Genomic DNA, 17,862 nt, shown 5'->3' with positions numbered 1-17,862 from the left:
CAGGAGCAGCTGGGCTGGGGTGGCCACAGGCTTACTTGTGATTCTGTAGGTGGAGCAGTGGAGGAGTACTCATGACAGCCACCAGGGGTCGCTCTTGATTCATGAAAGACGCTTGCAGGCCTCACGTGCTGGGTCTTTTGAGCCTGTAGCTTGGCAGTCCCCAGGGGGCTAAAGGCCTGGGAGACCCAGCGCCTGGTCTAACTGGGAGCCGCCACACGCCTTAGGTGGCTCAACTCGGAGACACCGAGCGGGGGAGGAGTATCAGTCTCTTTTGCTCCAGCTTGTCTCTGTTTCCGCCTGAGCAGCTGGCCTCGTGCCCTCTGCTTTGGTTCCCACTGCCAGGATTTGAGGGAGGATGAAAGGCGACCATGGTCCCGGCACAGTGTCAAGGCTGCATTCACAGAATCGTGGGTAGAACAATGATCGTCCCAGGACCTCAAAGCTGCAGAGGCCTGGAGAGGCGTATCCCAGCCTCAGCTGGGAACATGACCTTTGCAAGACACAGGTCTTTCTGGTACATCCAGAGTCAAGGAGGTGCCCTGGGTGTCAGATGACCAGTTTCAGGGTCGCGCTCAGCCTGTTCCTATCACCGTTGGGTTCAGTGTTGGCCTCTTCTGGACCCCACTTTTCTGTAGGTCTGGCAGCTGTTCCCATCTGCACACCAGCCGAAAGGGATTTGAGCGTATCTGCAACTTTCTTGCAACCAGCGTTGTATATTTCTGATCTATTTTCAGCTAAAATACTTCATCTTGAATAATTTTTCCTTATGAGCTTTTCTCCCTGTCCAGAGAAACTGAGATAATATGAGAACTTCAGGCTTTTTTTTTTTTTTTGAGACGGAGTCTCACTCTGTCACCTGGGCTGGAGTGCAGTGGCGCGATCTCGGCTCACTGCAAGCTCTGCCTCCCGGGTTTACGCCATTCTCCTGCCTCAGTCTCCCGAGTAGCTGGGACTACAGGCGCCCGCCACCTCGCCCGGCTAGTTTTTTTTTAAATTTTTTTTTAGTAGAGACGGGGTTTCACCGTGTTCGCCAGGATGGTCTCCATCTCCTGAACTCGTGATCTGCCCGTCTCGGCCTCCCAAAGTGCTGGGATTACAGGCTTGAGCCACCGCGCCCGGCCAACACTTTGCATTTTCTTAGGGGTTTAGAAGCATTTGTGTTTCTGGGACAAGTGGCATGTGATTATCTTGTTCCTGGTATCGGGGAGTTAAGAAGTGCAGAAGTCCTGGGTGCCAGCCCAGTAGTTCCTGCCCCTTTCTAGTGTCTGCTCTGTCACCTCTGAGGCCCTGGCTGGCATGGCACATGGAAGGTAGGGGGCTAGAAGTGCAAAAGTTACTGAGACAAGGACTCCTGGAGGCAGCTAGAGTCATTTCGCATCAAGCCAGACAGAAGAGCTTTGCTTGTCAGAGGCAGGACCGTAGTGTGCCTCTCAGATAATGCAAACATGATTGTATGGAAATCAGGACACGGCTAAATTTGTTTTCTGCAGACATGATTCGCAATATGCTTGTGATGGTAAATGTTCATATTCTCACTTGCGGTGATTTATTTTGCAGCATCTGAATCTCACAAATGTAATTCCATCTAAGGCTACTGTGACATTGGCTAGCACAAACTTTCATTAGTTACTACTTCTCCTCCCAACTACCTGCTCTGAATACTTGGGAAACAGTTTCTTCGACGTTAGCTCAATAAACAGCGGAGGAAAAAGACAGGAGCTGAAGAACCGCTGTTTACGTTTCCGTGTTTCTGGAGGGTTGGGGACTGGCAGTCAGCTTGGTGCTGGGGGCCCTACTTGGAGTTGCCTGTCTATAAGGAAGCTAGGACCTGTCATGTATGTTACTTAAATTCCATAGCCTCGCTATACTATAGTTTCTTGATCTATAAAATTGTTTCGGCTGGGCTCGGTGGCTCACATCTGTAATCCCAGCACTTTGGGAGGCCGAGGCGGGCGGATCACAAGGTCAGGAGATTGAGACCATCCTGGCTAACACGGTGAAACCCCGTCTCTACTAAAAATACAAAAAATTAGCTGGGCGTGGTGGCATGTGCCTGTAATCCCTGCTACTCGGGAGGCTGAGGCAGGAGAATCACTTGAATCCGGGAGGCGGAGCTTGCAGTGAGCCGTGATTGTGCCACTGCACTCCAGCCTGGGTGACACAGTTAAGACTCCATCTCAAAAAAAAAAAAAAAAAATTGTTTCAATCATAGTTTCCATATCATGTCTGTTGTATGAGTCTTTGGAATATTAAATGAGGTGCTGCATGAGATGGGCTTAGCTTAGTGTCTCCCCATAGTAAAAGACTCAGTGAGTGCTATTATTATTCGCTATTATTTATTTATTTGCTTATTTATTTATTTATTTATTTAGGTGAAGTCTTGCTCTGTTGCCCAGGCTGGAGTGCAGTGGTGCGATCTCAGCTTACTGCAACCTCTGCCTCCTGGGTTCAAGCGATTCTCCTGCCTCAGCTTCTCCAGTAGCTGGGATTACAACGCCTGGCTAGTATTTTTTTTTTTTTTTTTTTAGTAGAGACAGGATTTCACCATGTTGGCCAGGCTGGTCTTGAACTCCTGACCTCAAATGATCCACTCGCCTCGGTCTCCCAAAGTGCTGGGATTACAAGTGTGAGCCACCGCACCTAGCCTGTTTTCAGGTTTTTAAAATTCCCTATCTCATTCCAAAAATATCTGAGGCAGCTTATAAAACAACACAGGCTGGGTGTGGTGGCTCACACCTCTAATGCCAGCTATTTGGGAGACCGAGGTGGGAGGATTGCTTGAGCCCAAGAGTTGGAGGCTGCAGCGAGCTATGATTGTATTACTGCACTCCAGCCTGGGTAACAGAGTGAGACTTTGTCTCAACAAACAAACAAACAACACATAAAAATAAGAAAAAGAATAGGCTGGGCACGGTGGCTCATGCCTGTAATCCCAGCACTTTGGGAGGCCGAGGCGGGTGGATCATGAGGTCAGGAGATCAACTGCATCCTGGCTAACACGGTGAAACCCCGTCTCTAATAAAAATACAAAAAATTAGCTGCGCATGGTGGTGGGCGCCTGTAGTCCCAGCTGCTGGGGAGGCTGAGGCAGGAGAACGGCATGAACCCGGGAGGCGGAGCTTGCAGTGAGCCAAGATCACTCCACTGCACTCCAGCCTGGGCGACACAGCGAGATTCTGTCACAAACAAACAAACAAACAGAAAAGAATAAAGAGAAAAATTGATCAGGATAAAGGAAAGTTAAAAGTGGAAGAGAAAGATGAAGGCAGAGGCCAGTCGTTCACACCTGTAATCCCAGCACTGTGGGAGGCCGAGGCAGGTGGATCTATTGAGGTCAGGGGTTCAAGACCAGCCTGGTCAATATGGTGAAACCCATGTCTACTAAAAATACAAAAAATTAGCCAGATATGGTGACATGTACCTGTAATCCCAGCTACTCAGGAGGCTGAGGCAGGAGAATCATTTGAAGCCAGGAGGCAGAAGTTGCAGTGAGCCGAGATTATGCCACTGCACTCCAGCCTGGGTGACAGAGCACGAGACTCCGAACCCCCAACCAAAAAAAAAAAAAGGAAGATGAAGGCAGAATGAAAATGGTAATATATAGGGATATAAGCTAGAAATTCTGATAGTATTACTACAAGGTGGAGATGCCGCCAATTTGACTGTTAATATCCCAAAGCAAGATGGGAGGTGTGTGTGTACCAGGTGCTTTGTGATCAAAGCAAGAAGGAAACACTGTTAGGTGTGTGTGGCTGGCGGTTGAGAGGATTTAGGTGTCCCATAAGGGGACAGAAGCAAGTCTCTTGGTTTTTAAGAATGCCCGAGAAAGAAAGACTCTTGTTTTTTGTTTATTTGTTTGTTTTGTTTATTGAGATGGAGTTTGGCTCTGTCACCCAGGCTGGAGTGTAGTGATCTCAGCTCACTGCAACCTCCGCCTCCCAGGTTCAAGCGACTGTCCTGCCTCAGCCTCCCGAGTAGCTGGGACTACAGGTGTGCGCCACCACATCCAGCTAATTTTTGTATTTTTAGTAAAAATGGGGTTTCACCATGTTGGCCAGGCTGGTCTTGAACTCCTGACCTCAAGTGATCTGCCCACGTTGGCCTCCCAAAGTGTTGGGATTACAAGTGTGAGCCACTGAGCCTGGCTAGACTCTTGGTTTTAAGAACTTCCTACTATTCCCTATGACGAACAGATCCCAAGTGACTCCCAGCTGGTCAGCCACTTGCCTTCAACAGCTGAGGCCAAGCTGAAATTTTCTCAGGGCAAAAGGTATTGGACCAGAGGTGGTGGCCAGTGGAGGACAAGCCCAGGGGCAGAAAGGAGGCTGGCTGGGGCGGGGAGTCCCCAAATGTTTCCAGCATGGTGATCTTTCATCCTGAGATTTTAGCCAAACTCAGCTTTTGTTCGTTGCTGGTTCTGCCTCTCAAGATGCAGTGTATACCCTAATGTCACTCTTTAGTATTGAACCCGGACACTTCGGAATGGTTCTTTCAAGGTCTCGGTTTGGCAGGTTCTAGGCTAGGAATTTTAAGATCTCCTTACTCATGTGCAGGGAGGACACTGTCATTTGGGACTAAAGGCTCCCAGGCCCTTTAGTTTTTGTTGAATTTTTTAATTTAAATTTTAATTTAATTATTATTTTTTTTATTTTTTTTTTTTTTTTGAGACGAAGTCTCACTCTGTCTCCCAGGCTGGAGTGCTGTGGCACAATCTTGGTTCATTGCAACCTCCGCCTCCCGGGTTCAAGCGATTCTCCTGCCTCAGTCTCCTGAGTAGCTGGAATTACAGGCGCCCACTACCACACCCAGCAAATTTTGTATTTTTTAGTAGAGACGGGGTTTCACCATGTTGGCCAGGCTGGTCTTGAACTCCTCACCTCAGGCGATCTTCCCGCCTTGGCCTACCAAAATGCTGGGATTACAGGCATTGAGTCATGGTGCCCAGACTAACTTTTTTTAAGAGACAGGGTCTCACTCTGTTGCCCAGGCTGGAGTACAGTGGTGTGATCATAGCTCACTACAGCCTTGAACTCTTGGGCTCAGCAGATCCTCTCCCACTTCAGCTTCCTGAGTAGCTGGGACTACAGTCATGCAACACCATGCCTGGTTAATTGTTTAAGTTTTTTGTAGAGGTGTAGTCTCACTATGTTTCCCAGGCTGATCTCGAATTCCTGGCCTCAGGCTATCCTCGTGCCTCAGCCCCTCCCACAGCACTGGAATTACAGGCATAAGCCACCGTGCTTGGCCTAGTTTTTGTTGAATGTGGATCATTATCATCATCACCTCTAACTTTACTAAACACTTTGTTCTCAGCACTGTGCTAGGCAGTTTGCAGACATAATTCAATCACTCAATGGTCATTCTTTTTTTTTTTTTTGAGATGGCGTTTTCTCCGTTGCCCAGGCTGGAGAGCAGTGGCATGATCTCAGCTCACTGCAACCTCCACCTCCCAGGTTCAAGCGACTCTCCTGCCTCAACCTCCCGAGTAGCTGGGATTACAGGTGCACGCCACCACACCCAGCTAATTTTTTATATTTTTGGTAGAGACAGGGTTTCACCATGTTGGTCAGGCTGGTCTCAAACTCCTGACCTCAAGTGATCTGCCTGACTTGGCCTCACAAAGTGCTGGGATTACAGATGTGAACCCCTGCGCCCAGCCATACCTGTTGAGTGCCTACTATGAGTCTGGGACTGTTTGAGATGTTTAGAATACAGCAATGGACAAAACAAAGTCCCTGCCCTTTGGAGTCTACCTTCTAGTTGGGAGACAGGCAACAGAAGGTTGAACAATAAATATGAAATATACCCTCAGGCAGGGGTTAGTACTCAGGATAGAAAGGAAATAAGGGGAGGGCCAGAGAGTGATGGACAGAGCTGCAATAGACAGGGTGCTTGCAGCATGAAATGAGAGAGGAGCAGGTGCAAAAGCCCTGGGGTGGGAATGTGCTTGGTCTACTTGAGGAAGAGTAAGTGAATAGGCCACAGCATCTGGGGCACAGTGACATACCTCATTTACAGAAGAGAGAGTGGAGAGATTAAATAGCTGAGACCCTTGGTCCCAGAGAAAGTGCCAGAGCTAGAATTCAATCACAGAAAAAGAAAAAGGAGGTGAGGTCAGGTGTAGCAGCTCAAGTCTGTAATCAGTGCTTTGGGAGGCTGAGGTGGGAGGATTGCTTGATGCAGGAGTTTGAGACCAGCCTGGCAACATAGTGAGATCCCATCTCTACAAAAATTTAAAAATCAACTGGATGTGGTGGTGCATGTCTGTAGTTCCAGCTACTTGGGAGGCTGAGATGGGAGAACTGCTTGAGCCCAGGAGCTCAAGACCAGTCTGGGCAGCTCAAGACCAGTCTGGGCAGCAAGACCTTGTCTCTACAAATAATAAAAATTAGCTGGGCATGGTGGTGTGCACCTGTAGTCCAAGCTACTTGGGAGGCTGAGGCAGGAGGATTGCTTGAGCACAGGAGTTCAAGACCAGCCTGGACAACACAGCAAGATCCTGTTTCTACAAATAATAGAAATTAGCTGGATGTGGTGGTGTGCACCTGTAGTCTCAGCTACTTGAGAGGCTGAGGCAGGAGGATTGTTTGAACCCAGGAGTTGGAGGCTGCAGTGAGCTATGATCACACCACTGCACTTCAGCCTGGGGAACATAGCAAGTCCCTGTCTCAAAAATAAATAAATAAATAAAAGGAGGTGTGATGGCTTAGACGTGGCAAAAGGAGAAAGACGAAATAAACAGCAGTAGGACAGAGAGAGAGAGAGAGAGAGATATCAAGAGAGGGGAGGGAGACAGAGCAAGGATGTGGTAGAGAAAGAGGAACTGGAGAGGGAGATACAGAAAAGGAGAGGCTGGGGAGGGAATGGAAAATGTGGACTAGGGGTCGGCCTCATAGCCAAGGCTCTAGCTGGCTCCCACGGGGCAGCCCAAAGGAAGCAGAAATCGAATCCTTCCTTGGCAACCCTCAGGCAAACAAATTCCCCTTGATCCCACAGTTGCCTTTTTTTTTTTTTTTTCTTTTTCTGTCTCCCAGGCTGGAGTGCAGTGGCGCGATCTCGGCTCTCTGCAACCTCTGCCTCCCAGGTTCAAGCGTCTCTACTAAAAATACAAAAAATTAGCTGGGCGTGGTGGCACGTGCCTGTAGTCCCAGCTACTCGAGAAGCTGAGGCAGGAGAATCAACTGAGCCCGGGAGGCGGTGGTTGCAGTGAACCGAGATTGCGCCACTGCACCCCAGCCTGGGCAACAGAGGGAGACTCTATCTCAAAAAAAAAAAAAAAAGAAAAAAAAAAGAAGCGGTCATGTTCCATCCATAATGCCAGCTTGGTCCTCAGTGACCTTCCTCTTTATGCCGGGAGCACCCTGTCTATTGCGGTTTCTCAACTGTCCATCACTCTCTGCCCCTCCCCTCATTTCCTTTCTATCCCTAGTTTCCGCTGGTGCTCCTTTTCTTTCCATGATCCCAGCATAGACCTGGTGGTCCTTTTCTGGTAATCTGGCAAGCCGAGTAACCACCCTCCTCTTCCCGCAGCACAGCTCCTGGCTCTGCAGACACCATCTTCTCCCTTTCCCGCTCCAGTCCTAGTGCTGGTGGCATCGGAGGGTGTGACACCGGGCTGTAACTTGGGACAGTTGTGGGGAGAGGGGCCTGCTGGCTTCCAGGGCTTCCAATGACCAGACCCACATGGAAGCCTTTGAAATTATCCTGTCCATGTGGCAGGTGGATTCTGCAACCACCATCTCTGGCTTGGGGCCAGCTCAGCCCTGGAGGGATTTCTGGGAGTCTAGTGTGTTTAAAGGATGCTGGAGGCCTGTAATCCCAGCACTTTGGGAGGCTGAGGCGGGCGGATCACCTGAGGTCAGGAGTTTGAGACCAGCCTGACCAACATGGTGAAACCCCATCTCTATTAAAAATACAAAAATTAGCCGGCATAATGGTGCATGCCTGTAGTCCCAGCTACTTGGGAGACTGAGGCAGGAGAATCACTTGAACTCGGGAGGTGGAGGTTGCAGTGAGCTCAGATTGCACCATTGTACTCCAGCCTGGACAACAAGAGCGAAACTCTGTCTCAAAAAAAAAAAAAAAAAAATGGACACCAGGATTCCCAGGCATGGATGCCACTGGCCAAACTGCACTCTCTGAGCATGAAAACTGTGCCCCTGGGACTGGCTAATTGGCCTCCAGATCTCCACCTCTTTGATGTGTTTCCTCTGGGCCCTTTTCCTCCCGCCTTTGTCAGCCCACTTAGTCTCCTGAGAGCCAGTGTTATAGAATGCAAATCATAGCATTTGCTCCCTCCCCACCCTGCCCCTTTGAGAATTGTGAAATTCAGCCTGGAGTCCAGGACTCTGGAGACAGAGCCGGTCCTACACTTCTGATTCCATGTCTCTCTCTGACTCCAGGGTGCAGTCTCAGCAGACACACAGTCCTGTGCCCGCATCCACCTGCTCTTCTCGGCTTCCTCACCTCTGTTTTCCTGTTTCCTGTGCCTGCGAGCTTCTGTCCTCCTCACCTCCAGGGCTGGAAGGTTTTCACGTGTTACCCTATGAAATGAAACAATGCATCCACCTGGAGGGCTTGTTAAAGCACAGATGGCTGGGCTCCACCTGGGAGATTCTGATCAGGGCTGGGGACTGGAGCTCCAGAACTGCATCTCTAACCAGGCCCAGGTGTGCAGGTGCTGGGGTCTGGGCTCCACAGTCTGCGAACCGTTAATCTAGACTGTCGCGGAACATGTCTTCATAAGGGGAGGCTTCCTGGCTTTTTATTTTATTTTATTTATTTTTTAGTTTTTTGAGACAGAGTCTCTCTCAGTCACCCAGGCTGGAATGTAGTGGCCTGAGCTCGGCTCACTGCAACCTCCACCTCCCGAGTTCAGGTGACTCTTGTGCTTCAGCTTGTGTAGCCGGGACTACAGGTGCATGCATGCCACCACGCGTGGCTAATTTTTGTATGTTTTTTTTAGTAGAGATGGGGTTTCGCCATGTTAGCCAGCCTGGTCTCAAACTCCTGACCTCAAGTGATCCAGCTGTGTTGACCTCCCAAAGTGCTGGGAGTACAGGCGTGAGCCACCACACTTGGCCACTTCCTGACCTTTTCAAAAAGAGAGAGAAAGAGAGTGTCTGTGTGTGACAGAGAGCACATCGGCCCCTCCCTGGGTGCCAGAAGCACCATCCATGGCTCTCTCTTGGCATCCTTGCCTCTCTAGCACATAGATGGGGAGTCTCGGGCAGTGCATTAGTCTGTTCTCACACTGTTGTAAATAACTTCCCTGAGACTAGGTAATTTTATTTTTATTTTATTATTTATTATTATTTTTTTGAGACCGAGTTTCGCTCTTGTTGCCCAGGCTGGAGTACAATGGCGCGATCTCAGCTCACTGCAACCTCTGCCTCCTGGGTTCAACCAATTCTCCTGCCTCAGCCTCCCAAGTAGCTGGGATTACAGGCATCCACCACCATGCCTGCCTAATTTTTTGTATTTTTAGGAGAGACGGGGTTTCACCATGTTGGCCAGACTGGTCTCAAGCTCCTGACCTCAAGTGATCCACCCGCCTCGGCCTCCTAAAGTGCTGGGATTACAGGCGTGAGCCTGGGCAATTAAGAAATGAAAGAGGTTTAATAGACTCACAGTTCTGCATGGCTGGGGAGGCCTCAGGAAACTTACAATCATGGCGAAGGCAAAGGGAAAGGAGACACCTTCTTCACAAGGCGGCAGGAAAGAGAAAAAGGGTGAAGGTGGAATAGCCCCTTATAAAACCATCAGCTCTCATGAGAAGTCACTCACTATCATGAGAACAGCATGGGGAAAGCTGCCCCCACGATCCAATCACCTCCTACCACATCCCTCCCTCAACACCTGAGGATTACAGTTCAATATGAGATTTGGGTGGGGACAGAAAGCCTGATATGGTTATATCAGGTAGCCTGGGACCTGCTCTCAGTATCCTAGAGGCCAGGCAAGTGACCACACAGAGGACAAATGGGCAAATAAACCCTCTTGCTTAGAAGCTGAGTGACAAACCGCCTCCTCCTGATCTCCTCCACCTCCACATTGTTGGCAGGGGGATGTGTGAGGTTTGGCAGCCATGTTGTAGCCATGAGGCAACAAGAGGGTGGATGAAAGACAACATTCTGAGAGTGGCAGAGCAGAAGGATGGAGGTGGCTGGCCCTTGAAGACATTTTTAAGTTGCCAAAACAACCACGGGGCCACAGAAGTCCAGATTTTTTTTTTTTTTTTTTTTTGAGACAGAGTCCCATTCTGTCGCCCAGGCTGGAGTGCATTATTTTTTTTGTAGAAACGGGGTTTTGCCATGTTGGCCAGGCTGGTCTCAAACTCCTGACATCAGGTGATCCGCCTGCCTCAGCCTCCCAAAGTGCTGGGATTGCAGGCGTGAGTGAGCCACTGTGCCCAGCTGGAAGTCCAGACTTCTTGCTACATATGTGGCAATGTATCCTTTTGCTTAAAGGAACATTTGCTGAGTTTTCTGTGACCTGCAACCATGCCCAGCCCCTAGCCACCTCTTAAAAGACCCTGTCTCCAAAGACAGTCTCATTCGGAGGTACTGGGGGTTAGGGCTTCAGCATATAGATTTTGAGGGGATCCAATCACCCCGTAACAACAGAACTCTGTAAGTAGTGAGTGAATAGTAAATGAGGTGGCTCAAAGGCAGAATTAGATTTCCATTTGTGTGTGTTGAAGGAGTGGGCGAAGGGGGTCTGGACATCTCTGCTGTCAACAGGAGGTGAGAGGCAGAGGGATGGGCTTGAGTTAACTCTCCACGTGACACTTCTTGCTTGTTTGAAACTCTTCCCTGCCGCCTCCTTCTGTCGTACGTGACATCCCAACTGGGAACAAGCGAAACAACAGCTGATGCTGTCAGTGGGACGGCCGCCTCTCCGCCGTGCGCTCAGTGGTAACTGCCAACTCGATGACATGTAAACTTTGGCGGTGACATTGATCCCTCTACCGGCGAGAAGGGGGACAGGAGCCTGGGATCATGATGATGTCTTCTCTTTCAGGGGCAATGACAGGGCTGCAGCATCTCATAGCAGGCGAATTTCAGCTCAGTCTTGAAAAGCCAGGAAGGAAAAGCAGAATTCTGTAAGAAGCTTTTATTTTTTTTTGGAAGCCATGAAGTCATTAACAGGTTAGCAATATGATTTGTTTTCTTTCTCTATGTCCTTTCTTCAAAACAGATGGGAAAGGATTTCTTAAAAAACATTTTTTTTTTTTTTTTTTTGAGATAGGGTCTTGCTCTGTTGCTCAGGTTGGAGTGCATTGGCATCATCACAGCTCGCTGCAGCCTCCAACTCCTGGCCTCGAGTGATTCTCCTGCCTCAGCCTCCTGAGTAGCTGGGATTACAGGTGTGCACCACCACACCTGGCTAATTTTAATTTTTTTTTTTTTGTAGAGACAGAGTTTTGCTATGTTGCCCAGGCTGGTCTCACACTCGAGACCATCCTGGCTAACATGGTGAAACCCCGTCTCTCTACTAAAAAAATACAAAAAAAATTAGCTGGGCGTGGTGGTGGGTGCCTGTAGTCCCAGCTACTCAGGGGGCTGAGGCAGGAGAATGGCATGAACCCGGGAGGCGGAGCTTGCAGTGAGCCAAGATCGCGCCACTGCACTCCAGCCTGGGCAACAGAGCGAGACTCCGTCTAAAAAAAAAAAAAAAGAACCAGGCAACATGGCTCCAGCTGGGTAGAGAACCCATCTGCATAATGAAAGATTACGATGGGGCGGCCAGCTCCCTATGCAAATGACACACGTAGCCCTAACCGGCTTTTTGTGCCCTATGCAAATGGCATATGTGGTCCAACCAATCTTTTGTGCCCTATGTAAATCAGACACCACCTCCTAAAACTCATCTATAAAACCTTCTGCATGCGTTGCACCAAAGAAGTGGGAAACCCGTCAGGATCCCTCTCTCTGCAGGAGAGAGCGCTTTTCTTTCTTTTGCCTATTAAACCTCCACGGTTAACCTCACTCCTTGTGTGCCTGCATCCTTGATTTCCTCGGGGTGAGACAATGAATATCAGGTATCACCCCAGACAATGAGGCTGCTTCAAGATCGCTGTGTCCTTCCCAGGGGTTCCCCAGGGAGGAAAAGCCCTGAAGACAAAGGAAGTCTGGATAGGAAAGTGGAAGGTACTTGAACCTCTGTAATTAGGTTTGAATGTCGATCTGTCAGTTGTTTGTTTCATACACTACAAACTATGGAAGAATTTTGGATGGCGGTGGTGGCAATGGTGGGAATGGGTGTATAGACCTCCTAGTGGGGGTCAGATAATTTGAACCAATGGATTTAACAGTAGAAAATGCCAGCTTAGGGGCAGCAGAAACTTGAGAAATTTCCAATAGGAGGATTATTTGTTGGCTGGATACGCCCTGCGGAGGCAGGTCAGACTCTGGAGCTGCTGGTTGGAGGAAGAAATGGGCAGGCCTGCCATGGATGGTTGTGTGGTTTGTGCACTGAACAAAGGCAACAGATGGAAGGTGTAGGTGGAGCTGAATTCCAGTATGTGTTTTGCTGGCCAAGCCATGTGGCATGACACAGGCTTTCTTCTTTTTACCCAGAGGAAAGGATGCCTTTTTCTTTGTACAAAGATGCCTTCTCTCACCAGACTATGCATGCATAATGCTGTATCTGCTAGTTTGCATGAGGTTACTGTATAGGTTTGCAGGATTCAGGGCTTGTGGGCCAAAGCACTTGAGCTCTGGGAGCTGAGGGTGGAGATGGTCCACATCCCGAGGTCTGCACAATGCATTATTCTCCTGGAGTGGCAGTGACTGTCCTCCTCTGAGTCAGCATCAAGACCACCTTGAATCATGACTGGCTAACTGATTTTCAGGGCCCTGGCTTTCTTTCTTTTTTTTTTTTTTGAGACGAAGTCTCGCTCTGTCGCCCAGGCTGGAGTGCAGTGGCCGGATCTCAGCTCACTGCAAGCTCTGCCTCCCGGGTTTATGCCATTCTCCTGCCTCAGCCTCCCGAGTAGCTGGGACTACAGGCGCCCGCCACCTCGCCCGGCTAGTTTTTTGCATTTTTTAGTAGAGACAGGGTTTCCCCGTGTTAGCCAGGATGGTCTCGATCTCCTGACCTCGTGATCCGCCCGTCTTGGCCTCCCAAAGTGCTGGGATTACAGGCGTGAGCCACTGCACCTGGCCTGGGTCCTGGCTTTCTGGTATACCACGCCCTTCTTCAGGACTGAAACCCTGGTCATTTTGTTAGCAAAATACAAATATTTCATGGTCTTCAAATAGATGGAAATTTAAATCATTTATATTTTGAGATGAAGATTACTGACTGAGCTATTTAATTTGTTTAAACAGATTCACCAAGTGCGGTCTGCAAGTCTTGCCAGGCATGGCCGTATGCAAGTTACAAGAATTTATCACCTTGTGACTATGTGTTGGCAAAGCTTCGATGGTAAGAGTATGTCTCTCTCCATGAAAGATGTTCAAACCAAGTGGCCCAGTGGCTCTTCCACGCCTTGGAGGGAGCTGTGAAGAGTTCTGTAAGGAGCCCTAAAAGGGGGAAGGAAATCTGTGTCATTCCGCGTGGCTTGGCCAGCAAAGTACATACTGGAATTCTGCCCCACCTCCCACTTCCACTTGTTGCCTTTGTTCAGTGCACAAACCACGCAACCATCCGTGACAGGCCTGCCCATTTCTTCCTCCAACCAGCACCTCAGGAGTTTGACCTGCTTCCTCTGGGCCTATGCAGGGGGTTGCAGACCAGACTGAGATGGGGATGTGGAAGCTGAAGGCTGAGCCGAGAGCTCCCCGTAGCATATAGAGGGTAGCCCAGTTAAATAGAGCACAGCCCAATTTAGGGGCAGAGGAAACTTGAGAAAGGTCAAACAGGAGGGTTATTCGTGGGCTGGATTTGCCCTGTGGAGGCAGGTCAGACTCTGGAAGTGCTGGTTGGAGAAAGAAATGGGAAGATCTGCCACAGATGATTGTGTGGTTTGTGCACTGAACAAAGTGCAAGGATGCTCCCCCAGCGTGGGGTTCATCTGTCCTTGTTAAGTACGTGTGGAACATCCCTTGCTGGACTGGGGGTGTGTGCTGAGCATGCCATCCTCTGCTAGGCCACCAGGCTCTGATGTGCTTCTTGGACTCTTAATGGCATAGGGTACCCTCCTGAGGCCCTCACCAGCATCGCCCAGCTGGTTCCACAACTGTCCTCCTTCAGGAAAAGAGCACGGACAGACTCAAAGCTCAAGTGCATTCTGGCATTCTTGAAGTTTAACCCTCATTAAGAAACTCCCTCATCCTTTTGTGTTCTGGATAATGGCTTTCTACAAAAACCCCCTGTATTAGTCTGTTTTGCATTGCCATAATAGAATACTTGAGATTGGGAAATGTATTAAAAAAGGAGGTTTATTTGGCTTATGGTCTTGCAGGCTGTGCAAGAAGCTTGGTGCCAGCATCTGGTTCTGGTGAGGCTTCAGGAAGCTTCTAATCAAGGCAGAAGGTGAGTGGGAAGCAGGTGCGTCACATAACGAGAAATGTGTGTCACTTTTTTTTCTTTTTTTTTTGAGACAGGGTTTCACTCTGTCACCCAGGCTGGAGTGCAGTGACGCAATCTCAACTTACTGCAACTTTTGACTCTCAGGCTCAAGCCATCCTCCTGCCTCAGCCTCCCAAGTACCTGGGACCACAGGCACCCACCACCACGCCCAGCTAATTCATGTATTTTTTGTAGAGATGGGGTTTTGTCATGTTGTCCAGGCTGGCCTTGAACTCCTGGGCTCAAGTGATCTGCCCTCCTTGGCCTCATAAAGTGTTGGGATTACAGGCATGAACCATCAAGCCCAGCTGACATTCCAGGCTCTTTAAACAAGAAGCTCTTGCATGAACTCATTACCATGGAGAGAGCACCAAGCCATTCATGAAGGATCTACCTAAAAACTCCCCACCAAGCCCCACCTCCAACATTAGAGGTCACATTTATTTATTTTTATTATACTTTAAGTTCTAGGGTACATGTGCACAACGTGCAGGTTTGTTACATATGTATACATGTGCCAAGAGGTCACATTTCAACACGAGATTGGGAGGAGACACACATCCAAACCATATTATTCCCCCTTTCCCCATATACCTGAGATAAGACTCTCAGATGCCCTCATTGTTACCGGTGACAAGGCTAGATGAGGACCCTCTGAATTCCCATTCTTTGCTTCATAAGTGATTAACTGAGGCTGGGAGTGGTGGCTCATGCCAGTAATCCCAGCACTTTGGGAGGCAGAGGCAGGCAGATCACTTGAGGCCAGGAGTTTGAGACCAGCCTGGCCAACATGATGAAACCCCATCTCTACTAAAAATATAAAAATTAGCTGGGCATGGTGGCGCACACCTGTGGTCCCAGCTACTTGGGAGGCTGAGGTGGAAGAATTGCTTGAGCCTAGGAGGCAGAGGTTGCAGCGAGCTGAGATTGTGCCATTGTACTCCAGCCTGGGCTATAGAGAAATAATCCATCTCAAAAAAAAAAAAAAAAAAAAAAAAAAAAAAAAAAAAGAAAGAAAGAAAATGAGTAATTAGAAGTAATTAGCTGAGATGCTTGTCTCCACAGATCAGTGGAAATAAAATGCTCATTAACTGAATATTGGTCTGGCTTCCCTCCTTCCCCCAGGCCCCTGAACTGTGGCCAGCCATCAGCCTGATGGCAGACAGCCCCTCCTGGGAACAGGCTGGTTTCAGGGTAAAACATACCCTGACCTGTTGTCTGATCACACCCCCTCTCATCTCACTTCCCACACCTCGTTCTTTCCAGCCTCACTTATCCCTTTCTATAAAACAAAATCTCTTTTGGCCTAATTCTCATTTATTTATCTTTTTTTGAGATAGCATCTCATTCTATTGCCCAGGCTGAAGTGCAGTAGGGGTGATCATAGCTGACTGCAGCTTCCAATTCCTGGGCTCAAGTAATCCTGTCTCAGCCTCCTGAGTAGCTGGGACTATAGACATGTGCCACCATGCCTGGCTAATTTTTAAAAATCTTCTGTAATGATGGGTGTCTCGCTATGTTGCCCAGGCTGGTCTTGAACTCCTGACCTCAAGTGATCTCCCTATCTCAGTCTTCCAAAGCACTGGGATTCCACGGGTGAGCCACCATGCTGGCTTTCTTCCTGCCTAACTCTCGAGACATCTGCAGAGTTCATAGCCACAGTGCTTTTCTTTTTCCAATAGCTTCCCCTCCTGTTATGATAGCCCCTTTCCCTCCACCTGCAATAATCTTTTCTTTTTTCCTTTTTTTTTTTTTTTTTTTGAGTCGGAGTTTCGCTCTGTCGCCCAGGCTGGAGTGCAGTGGCCGGATCTCGGCTCACTGCAAGCTCCGCCTCCTGGGTCTACGCCATTCTCCTGGCTCAGCCTCCCGAGTAGCTGGGACTACAGGCGCCCGCCACCTCGCCCGGCTAGTTTTTTGTATTTTTTTTGGTAGAGACGGGGTTTCACCGTGTTAGCCAGGCTGGTCTCGATCTCCTGACCTCGTGATCCGCCCGTCTCGGCCTCCCAAAGTGCTGGGATTACAGGCTTGAGCCACCGCGCCCGGCCGCAATAATCTTTTCAAATAAGAAGTCTCTCTTTAGTAATCCATAGTTTAAAAAATTTGACAGTCCAGGCTGGGAGCAGTGGCTCACGCCTGTAATCCCAGCACTTTGGGAGTCGAGGTGGGCGGATCATCTGAGGTCAGGGGTTCGAGACTAGCCTGGTCAACATGGCAAAACTCCATCTCCACTAAAAGTACAAAAATTAGCTGGACATGATGGCGGGCACCTGTAGTCTTAACTGCTCAGGAGGCTGACGCAGGAGAATAGCTTGAACCTAGGAAGTGGAGGTTGCAGTGAGCCCAGACAGTGCCATTGCATTCTAGCCTGGGCTACAGAGCGGGACTGTCTCAAAAGAAAAAAAAAAAAAAAAAAAAAGGACAGTCGTAAGAAAGCTATAGGCTCCTACCAGGGCCAAGATTGGTCATTTCGTTCTTCTGCTGATTCCCATGAGGCATGTAGGTAGATGTGCGCCAGCTTCTGGGGTGGCCCCGAATGCAGTCACAGGCACCCACCATCCCGACCTGGCCTGCTGTCAGGGAGAGAGCACGTGCAACAGGGCTTGCATTTGAAAGAGAACTCAATGTCTGGCATGAGAAGCAGTCAGTGACACCAAGAACCATCTACCAAATAGAAGTGGACAGTGATGACACTAAGGATTTATGCAGAATCTAGGCCCTTAGGTGGTAATTATTTTAAGAAATGCCACTTTATGTGTCCCGAAGAATACCCACAAGGTCTCAATTAATAATCCTTAGTCACACTTTTCAAAACACTTTTCCCACCCTTGTTTCCATTTTCCATGGCAGATCCACAAACCAGTCCCTGCCAAACCCAGGCTTTCTCCTCCTTAGCCTTTGTCTCAGTCTGTATGGGCTGCTATAATCAAATATAATAAACTGGGTAACTTTTTTTTTTTTTTTTTTTGAGAAGGAGTCTCACTCTGTTGCCCAGGCTGGAGTGCAGTGGCTTAATCTTGGCTCACTGAAACCTCTGCCTCCTGGGTTCAAGCAATTCTCCTGCCTCAGTCTCCCAAGTAGCTGGGATTACAGGCACCTGCCACCATGCCCAGCAAATTTTTGTATTTTTAGTAGAGATGGGGTTTCACCATGTTGGTCAGGCTAGCCTTGAACCCATGACTTCAGGTAATCCACTAGCCTTGGCCTCCCAAAGTACTAGGATTACAAGCATGAGCCACCATGCCCAGCCAACTGGGTAGCTTTTAAATGATAGAAATTTATTTCTCGCAGTTTTGGAGGCTGGAAAGTCCACAGTCAAGGTGCCAGCAGGGTTAAGGTCTGGTAAGT

The sequence above is a fragment of the Macaca thibetana genome, chromosome 3 (assembly GCF_024542745.1).
Source record: "Macaca thibetana thibetana isolate TM-01 chromosome 3, ASM2454274v1, whole genome shotgun sequence".
Classification (NCBI taxonomy): Eukaryota; Metazoa; Chordata; class Mammalia; order Primates; family Cercopithecidae; genus Macaca; species Macaca thibetana.
This window is presented reverse-complemented; position numbering follows the sequence as displayed.